Source organism: Priapulus caudatus, unplaced genomic scaffold (assembly GCF_000485595.1).
Source record: "Priapulus caudatus unplaced genomic scaffold, Priapulus_caudatus-5.0.1 Scaffold677, whole genome shotgun sequence".
NCBI classification, from domain to species: Eukaryota; Metazoa; Priapulida; class Priapulimorpha; order Priapulimorphida; family Priapulidae; genus Priapulus; species Priapulus caudatus.
The window spans coordinates 110,657-121,065 of record NW_014577738.1 but is presented as its reverse complement, the minus strand read 5'-3'; the positions used below and the strand labels follow the sequence as shown (position 1 = coordinate 121,065).

The window sequence follows — 10,409 nt, the reverse complement described above, 5'->3', positions numbered from 1 at the left end:
TGTGTACGAATTACAATCATTCGTAATATGAACATGCCTTTCCTAGTAACTACATTCGCAACAAACCAGACTGAGATTACCCCAGTCTGAATTTACCCACCTATGGGCACCCGGGTTAAGATATAATTTGTTTGAACAATTCCAGACCGGTCTGATATTACCATATTAATTAATTAAGGCAAAATTTAAATTACAATATCATGCGCACCACCGTAATGTATTTACATTTACATAGTTTCATATGGTTAAAATCTAAATTCAGCAATAAAACAATAGAATTCGAAGTAAAAACGTTAAAGAACTACATCAAAACCATGTTTATTTTAACATTAATCATTACCGTTACAGGAAATAAATATGATTATGATGAACGTTACATATGATTAGGTTTGCCTAATCAATAACGGCCGAAATAATGTAGAAGTTGTAAACAAATGCATATGGAAATATACTCATGAATGAAATAACACCAAACAATATCCAGGAACAAATGCAGAAGCATTTTAGCACTTAGTAAACATCTCGAATAAATTAACATAGAGTTTTAGGCCTGTAGGTATATTGATCATCGTATTAAGTACAGTACCTTGGTGACCAAAATTGCAGAATAAGACGTACATTTTCATTGTTTCTCGTAAAAGATTTGCAGTTGAGAACGCGTTTCATTCTGCATTTCTGTCATGATTAAATAATTAATGCCATCCCGGCTAACACATAACGTTCCCATAACCATGCGAGTATAAATAGGTAGAATCACAACCCGTGGGTCTCTGGCTTTGGCACCTACACGTTACATGCTAGCGTATGTGCAGTGACAACCATGCAAAGCTTGGGGTCATCGCTCTGCTATGGGCAGTGGCGTCACCAGGGTTGGTGGCATATACGGTTCTGTAACTCACGGTGTCAATATGATGAGCAATATTTAAACAGAATGTTTGTAGTAATGTCAATATAAATCAACACTATTAAACGTAATTTACAACAAAACAAGCTATATACGTAAGGTCATGCGCAGGACAAATGAATACATATAGCTGTACTACAGCAGTCAGTACAATACCAAATTCAAATATATAAAATAGAAAAATACATCGTATATTACAATTAATGTCAATGAATAACCATATAAGAAACTAGTAATATACGGATCAAAAAACAAAAACAAGCAAACAAATCTACTATTTGCAAGCATGACATAAATAGGCAAGTAAAGGAATAACTCACAAGAGTTATATGTATAAAGCATTTATACCAAACCGAATTGATAAAATGTAGGCGTATATAATATCTTATATGATAGGCATATACGTATGACTTGCCTATCATTCTGCATTTCTGTCTACATTGATTATTTTGACATGCATGTCCATCACGGTGGAAAACAGTTAAGTAACGCTACATGATTAAATAATTAATGCCATATAGTTTACATGTGTAATATCGGCAAGAATAGATGATATGAAGCCTGTTCATCACTATATTGATGCTATATGCGATCTCAGAACGCGTTGATCAGATCAACAATGTCGCACCCTCTATTCAGCAATGGCAAGTAATTGCTCGTATTGTGCTCTTGCTTCCGAAACTGGTGGGGGGCACAAAATTGTTCACTTGTATTACCATGTGTATATCAGCAGGTGGAAAGTGATGCTGCACCCAGAGCAAATCTTCTTCCCTCACTGCCTGCAGCATGTCTGTACCACCTTAAAAAGGTTTAACAGAGAATTTAACGGCAAAAATAACATGACATTAATGCATTTGTTAGTAGAGTAAAACTCGTAAGTTTTGTTCTTGTCTCTCTTGTCTTTTCATATCTCTTGTTGTGGGTGTCAGTCCAGATTTTCTCTCCTAGTAAATCCATTGGAATAGCCCCGCCTAAGTCGTCATTTATAAGCCGTCATTATGTGCAAGTCATCGCCCTCAGACAGGTTCCATGTAATACAAACAACAGTAATTCCCCATCTGTAAGTCGTCAAACAGAAATGCCGATGGCAGCGTGTGCGGCGCTTGCCACTAGTGCGTACGATGTACTTGTGTTATGGCCAGCAGCGGTGTCGATTGATGTACGGACCCGATCGTTTCACGTCTGCAATGTACGTGCCGCAAACTGACGTCGTGTGTGGAGCATGTTTCATTGTTAATGACTGCGTACCCCTACGCGCCTGGGCGCCTGGGAGGGGAGCCCTACATATAAGTCGACAAAAAGACGACTTACGAGTATGGTCCACAAATATGCTGGTCCCAAAACTGTCGACTTTTACTGAGTTTTACTGCTATATCTATATATGCTGTATAGGTGCTACTTGATGTTACAAGTCACACATCGAAGATGGCCATTTAATGCCTAAATGGAACTGATAAGTCAGAAATTAAAAATCAGTCATTGATACTCATACTGTTACGTTATACTGAACACACAAAAAAGGCTGAACACAAGAGCTTGACCAGGTAGTGCCAGGTGGCTGTACTAAGAAAGCAAGAGGGAGCACATGGCACGTGGTGGTGGTATATGTACTAGCACAGTGACCATAGCTCCACCTATGGGCCGAAATAGTGCAATATATTATCACGTAACATATACTATATAATATATTATATATATACATACGTACCAGTTTCCTCTGGAACAAGATATAAGAGGTTTGGAATGCCAGCTGGAACATCAGAGTTCTTTTGATACCTGATGCGATGGCGATTCCACTCTCAGCGTTCTTGATCCAATTCCTGCTTTATAATTGGCAGGAAGGAGAATGTCAGTGCCCCTATAGAATATAATTGGCAACTTGAATGGCCTGTACACTATATAGCATTTCCCCCTTGTGACTGATTGAAGCCATGGTCCTATCATACTATACCACTTGCTAATGATTGAAGCCATGGTCCTATCATACTATATCACTCTCTACTGATTGAAGCCAAGGTCCTACCGTCACATATCACTCTCTACTGATTGAAGCCACGGTCCTATCATACTATATCACTCTCTACTGATTGAAGCCACGGGCCTATCATACTATATCACTCTCTACTGATTGAAGCCATGGTCCTATCATACTATATCACTCTCTACTGATTGAAGTCAAAGTCCTACCGTCACATATCACTCTCTCTAATGATTGAAGCCATGGTCCTATCATACTATACCACTTGCTAATGATTGAAGCCATGGTCCTACTGTCACATGTCATTCTCTCTACTGATTGAAGCCATGGTCCTATTATACTATATCACGCTACTGATTGAAGCCAGGGTCCTATCATACTATATCACTCTCTACTTGATTTGCGCGAACAATTCCAGACCGGTCTGAGATTACCTCAGTCTGAATTTACCTCAACTCCAACCGAGGAATAGAGATAGCTCTCAGTGGGGCCACACGTGACTTTGCTGAAACGAACCTCACGTGATAATTTCCATCATCCTCTTCCCGAACCTTGTATAAGCCACAGCGCCGAATGCTGCTTCTGATGCATCACAGAATATCACAATTCCAGTAGGTCTGGATGGTTTTGGCATTAGGCATCTGTTGAAGGATATACCATCTAGCTTTTCCAGTTGAGTGAAGAACTTCCATTCGTTTGTAACTTCGGTAGACAAGGAGTCATCCCAGCCAATACCAATCTGCCACAGCTCCTGCATTAATATTTTCCCTCTGATTATAAATGCACCGGTGAACCCGATTTGATCAAAGATTTTTGCCAATTCGCTCAAAACGTTCCATTTGGTCATCAGCTCATTTTCCTTTGTTCTGACAGGTTTGACCTTGTACTTTAGAAGGTCAGACTCAGGATCCCAGACCACGCCTAAGACTGCTCTTTCGCATTGCCAATGACAAGTCTTTTATCAGGATTTTCCTTGTCATCATTCAATGGACCATTTGAGAACCATTCTTTTACTCTGAAGCCTCCCTTCTGGAGTACAGTGTCCATATCATGGGTGACATCTCTGGCTGTTTCAATTGTATAGACTGATGTGCAAATGTCATCCATATAGGTGTCCTTGTTCAATATATCTGCAGCCTCTGGATACTGGCATGCTCCTTCTGCTGCAGTCCTCTTCAATGCAGTTATTGGCATAGCTTGTGCAGGTTTGTCGCCAAATGTTACCACTACTTTTACCTAAACATCCGGTTCTCTGGATCCGTAGCTTCTCCACAGCCTTTGTTGAAATAGTTTCTTTAAACAAGTAGCAGCAAGCTAATATAGGATTGCAAGCCCATTAAAAGTGAGATTTTTAGCTCACCTTGACATCGTCAAGCTGAGCTATTGCCATGGGTCGTCGTCCGTCCGTCCGTCCGTCCGTCCGTCCGTTCGTCCGTCCGTCCGTCAACATTTCGCTTCGGTCAACGATAACTCAGGAACCGTTTGGCCCACATGTTTGAAATTGGGTATAATTGTCACTGCTATGCTCCCATATTAAACGTCCTATTTTGAAGCACGCCAGTCGACGTACTTTCGAGCCACGGCAATTTTTTGGCAAAATTCGGAATTGCCATTAGTCAGTTCAGGTTCAACGGATTTTGCTCATTTTTGGTATGTGAATGAATAAGGGTTAGGGGTTTTGATATTTAAAAAAAATTATGCAAATTAGGTAAGGTTTGGCAATTATATAGCATATTATATAGACACAAACAGTCTGTGTTGTCACACTCGTCTGGTTCGTTTTACAAGATTTCATTAACAATATCTTTAATGCAAAATTGGTATTTCCTCTCCACCCTGCCGATAAAGCGTCTATATTAGAGTAAAGATTTACAAAACATGTTGGAACGCAGCATAACCTGTTTATTTCAAACGCCATCGCTACAAAGCGGGTGTAGCGCCATCTACAGTCACAAATTGTGATTTATTTTGGTTTATAAATTATTATTGCAATATACAGATGGCAATCGTTTCTATAATGTACGTCGATGGTTGCTCAATTAAAACTGACTTCTTCTTACTCACTCATTTGTGTCCTTTTTTGTGGTGAGCTACAGTGTCATTGACACTTTCATTAGAAATTAAATGGCTACTACATCTCAATGGAATATTTGCTGCTAGGCTAATATCATATACCACTTGCTAACAAACACAGGCAGGCAAGCATACACACGCACATACATATACAGCACATCGGCTTAGTTTCTCACATGAGGGCTCGTGACTTTTACGATTGGACTCGAACTGACCTCGAATCCTACATCCCCGCCGTGAGAACTTGGGCCCAGCGTGGACGGATCGTAGTCGAGTTCGTTCTCCTGGTTCTCGTCCAGCACCATGTCTTGGAAGAACTTGCAGCATCACCACCCTGATCCTCCTCCATATAATTTGCATCGCCTGACACAGAAAAAGAAATGTCATTAAAAAATACAACGTGCAGCATGACAGTCACATTTGACTTTGCTTCCATAAAAATGACAACCATAATTCAAAGACTACTATCACACTAGCATTTCCTTTAATTAAAAAACATACAAGAGACTACTAAAAACAAAAAAGCAGAAATTGAAAAGTTGATATCACCCTGATGCAAGTCAAAATTTAAATCAACTGCTAAGTTTATTATTAAAATTATCTATGTACACAGGATTACACAGATTTCTTAGCAAACCAAACTTTAGTTCCCAAACTACGAACCAGGGTGAGCCACCACACGGTGCCACAAACAATGCTTATTCACACAAACTCTTCAACCAAGCTTACAGTCTAGTGGGCCTAACAGTACAACGATCAACATTCCTCAACCCATTTCAAACGTAGCCAGTCCCTGTCGGACCTTTATACACAGGACAATGTAAAGTGAAATATCGCTTATGTCGCCAATCTTAACGACGTGGAAGACTCATTTCACACATTCTATTATCCCTCGTTGCTGCTAAGTGAGTGCTTTACAAGAATAAATCTGCTGGCCTCTAATTTAAAACGGAGTTGTATGGTAGAAGTTTTTAAACTTATTTAAATAATGTAAACCCCGTGTCTACATTTCTCCCGTCCAATCGGACGATGACCCATCGTTACAGCAGACTCCCGACTGCTCCTTTTTAAAATTTCGAACTGGACGTTTCCTTAGAGGAGACATGGATTCGCCAAGACTAAAACAAAGCTGAAGAAGAAAGAAGGAATAATTTGTAACGTCAAGAACCGTTAAAAGCAAAAGATACAGAATTAATAGTCATTAAACGTTAAGAAGAAAAGAAGGAAAGAGAGATTAGTAATTACTTAAGTGAGTGCTTTACAAGAATAAATATGCTGGCCTTTAATTTAAAACGGAGTTGTATGGTGGAAGTTATTAACTTATTTAAATAATGTAAACCCCGTGCCTACAATATATTAAAGAAAAACATTGCACGAAATCCCATATTTCCATCCTATAGATTGCATAATCTTCAAAGATATATGTATCGGCATCTATTCAGTTAAACATACAATAATCAAATTACTACTGTGACCGGATGTAACTGACATTTTCTGCTAAAACCTATGTGGTGCACTGTCACAGAAAGGTCGGTCACACGGTTAGTTTAGCAGGTAATCAATCCTGTAATACAATCATTGGCATCATAAATACCAGCAACTAGACAAAAACAAGATTCTCTTAAATTATCTGAATCTTCTACACTACACTTCCTCCACATAACATTGACTACATCCAAATAAACTGGTTAAATTCCACACTAACTCCCAACTGCAACTTGCAGTATCACACGGTAAGCCTTGACCTTGAATGGCTTAGAATAGGCTATTTACACAAGCGGCTGTGGTCTATCGACAGCAGCATTACAAGTGCTGTAATTCACTAAACTTTTACGATTACACATTGAACGTTACATGTTAAACAGTAACATATTAAAAGCGTATACCAACGTGTAAATATTGAACAATTTATCATGAATCAAATCGATACAACTCGCCTAACATGTTAACACAATGGCACACGGGCTCAAATGGAACAAATCATTAGCTTCGAGCCCATTCTTGTTCCCCGGATTGTGCCTTAAACCAGCACCAGTGCCACCTCGCGGTGTGAGATCCTAGTTTCGCTCAAAACAGCTATGATGGCGTGTAACAGCAACAGCAGCGAATGCGATGATGACAATGATAAGGATCACAGCGAATGCGATACTGAAACCAGAAACTGGAATGCAGATATTCTCCTCCTGACTCATAGAAGAGGCTAACATAAAAAGTAAGCTGTAACATTACGATTTAAAAATATGCATTTTCGAGGTAAAGCGACAGCGAACGTGTGCTAAAAGATTAAATTTAAAAATTTAATAAATGAAATTTAACCCTATAATGCCCACACCTATGTGTTATTGCAGTAAAAATATAATCTCTTGGCATTAAGTTCCCTGTTATATCAGAATATGATTTTTGACACTCGTTTTTTTTTCAGTTGACCTTGCCAGGTTGCCGCAGGCTGGAGGCTGCAGTGTTTCCGAAAGTGTGGAACGTCCCAACCATAATTTTTCTACAGGGAATACTGGGTGCTGCGGACTGCAAGGACGTCGCTGCGATGCGCTGTGCGTCTGCCAGCGGGATCTCGCGATAGAGCGGTGCAGACGCCATGCTCATCCTCTCAGTGATGCCCATGGTGATGAGGCAGTCGCGCATATGCTGCCCATACTTTCTCTCAAACGTGTCTAATATGTTAAGACGAAAAATCAAAATTTGCTAAGTAGGTTTTAAATAATATTTCCAGACTTAAATGCATGGCATGATAATAACATTTCAGTGGTAGCATTACCATATTCACATCTTTTGTTTCAGATATACCTTCTGACATGCAAATAATTACCATATGTGACCCTCTGAGAAAACCCTCCCTAAGTCATTTTTTTAGATTCTCCATTTCAGGGATATTTTGATTCTATATCATGAGAGGAATATTCAGGCCAATGGGCATTGTATTATCTCAAAAATTGACCAAGTTATGGCTGTTTTAAGGGTCAGTGCTCTGTGGGCCTGAAAAAGTGCAATTTCGAGAAACATGGGTTTGAAAAACAGCATTATTTCAAACAAGCATAATCTGTGACACAGAATTATCTCTCACATGGTATTGATATCACATGAAAGCTCATGTCCTCAGCTTTCTAATGATATAAGACGCTTATACCACAAAATTAGTAATTTTTTTATATTAATCTTCCGTTTTATAGTTCACATGGTACCTCGGAGGTAAAATGTCACCTTTGCCTCGGGGTAAGGCAGGCCTACTGGGTATTAGGATGCATATGAAATCACTGCAGCAATATGAATTAGCATTATTTGTTTGTTTTAAAAGCATATATTTCCTAGACACAAATAATAGCATTGATATGAGTATTATCACAAATAAACATATGCAATATGAATTAGCATTATTTGTTTGTTTTAAAAGCATATATTTCCTAGACACAAATAATAGCATTGATATGAGTATTATCACAAATAAACATACATGATGCAATACTTAGATTGCGTGCATGAACCAACCCACAAGACAGCTTTTGGCATAGGTGATGCCAATGAACGTGATAAAAAAATCAGAATGAAGCGATTCTACAGATTCAAGCCACAAAATCACTTCCACAATTCACTAACTAGGGGAATCACTATAAAGAATTTTTTATTTCAAAAACAAACATTTTTAAATCACTTCTTGCCCTAATACAGAACACATCATTCTACTATCAGTCTTTTGGCAGCTATTCCCTGTGGTGACTTTTTTGGCCTTCCTCGTCCTCGTGCTGGAGGTGGAGTTTCTACTGGCGGTGGCGCAGGCGTTTGGAAGACTTGCACATCTTGGTTGTTGGTCTTGCACAACAGGACCATTAATATCAGGGTTAGGACACACAAGATCCCTGTGCTGCTCGGCCATAAAACTCCCGAATTTCTTTATGCAGGTAGGCGTTGCGCTGGCGGCTAAGTCCAACAGGAGCAATCACAGGTGGTTTGTGATGCACAACATCAGCAGGATCACATCGCAGGATGTTCTGAGTCTCAACTTCAGACTCCAAAAGAAGCTTGCTCTCCACCATGCCATCTGGCTTGCACTCAAAATGGTGTAGGGGCTTGATTGAGGACAGCTTTTTGAAAAACTCCGAAGAAAGTGTCCCATTGGTATGTAGGGACAATGCAGTGCCCATTTTCACGACCGCAGAGCTGTGGCAACAAGACACCAGCAAAAGAAGCCTGAATGGCCACTTCCAATATTGGCAAGACAGTCCACCTTTGTTGATCGGAACTTCCGTTTGAAAAGGCCAAACATTGAATCGGGAGCAAATTTAGTGTGCCCCGCAAACATGAATGACAGCTTGATTCCTTGGTGCCTCCCTGTTAGTACACGCCAGACTAAGTATTGAATCATGGTATTGTTTTTGTTTTGGCCTGAACAGTTGTCAGCGTACAGATGGACGTATGCTTCTTTAATACCGTAGTTATCAAAAAATAGTCAATTAGACTGATCACACAGTTTGCACCTTTCCCTACCACTGTAGCTCCATCCATTAGAAAAATGATCATTCTTGGGATGCCCTCTTGTCATTATTTCGAAAACGCCACACTATTGGAGTTTTGAAGAAGACTGGACCAGACTGTAGAGGGTCATGCGGATCTGCACCAAAGCATGTGTTTTCACGTTTAAAAGGATGTTGCTTCTGTCTAATTGTTAATTGCATTAAGGTCGTCTTGTCAAGCAATGTTTTTTTTACGAGTAACTTGGTATATATTGACCAAATTTGGCTTTATTTTTTTTTTAATTTATGATTGTATTTTTTTTTATTTGTTTTAGAATGTGTTCAAAGAAACCCCACACAACCGGCCACTATTGCGGACATTGAAGTCAATACGTTAAGAGTGGCTGAGTAATCGCTGCCAACCGCAGGACGGAGGAAGGAAGCGGTGGACTGTGTCCCGCAGCTGGACGGAAGAAGTAAGCTTAATTTTTCGCCAACTGTCGATAAGCATTTCTCATGCTCGAATTCATTTCAATTAGTATTTGTCTCAGTTCACCAATGCCATATTGCTACACATGGTACTGTCCTGTAACTGCACTGTACTGCTCAGCGACTGCTCTGAATATCTTCATCAGATATTCACTATATTTCCTCAAAGCACCCGTCTTCCAAGTGTATATAATTCCAAAATATTTTAATCCAGCTGATAATGTTTGGAATACGATGATATTAGTGTAAAAAAACCCTAAACAATACATTTCCTATGGGAGATATTGCACTGTTCGAAATCTTTGTTTCTCTTAACACCGCTTCACTGTCTGGGTCTTCTCTTTATTACATGTAAATGTAACGCACAAAAACCTTTTTTCAGGTTTCAATTACAGCTTAGATTTTGCCCGGCAGATCCGCATGACCCTCTACAGTCTGGTCCAGTCTTCTTCAATGACCGAGGGCATCCCAAGAATGATCATTTTTCTAATGGATGGAGCTA

General features: G+C 39.5%; 1 protein-coding gene across 1 annotated transcript in view; it reads right to left on the bottom strand.

Annotated features, from left to right (window-relative positions):
* LOC106812703 overlaps positions 1-8,858 on the bottom strand; it is a 23,694-nt gene extending 14,836 nt beyond the window's left edge. The window contains exon 1 of the mRNA XM_014816646.1: positions 8,847-8,858. The gene's annotated coding sequence lies outside the window, so the exon portion shown is untranslated. The remainder of the gene's footprint in view (positions 1-8,846) is intronic.
* Positions 8,859-10,409: the final 1,551 nt, after the last annotated feature.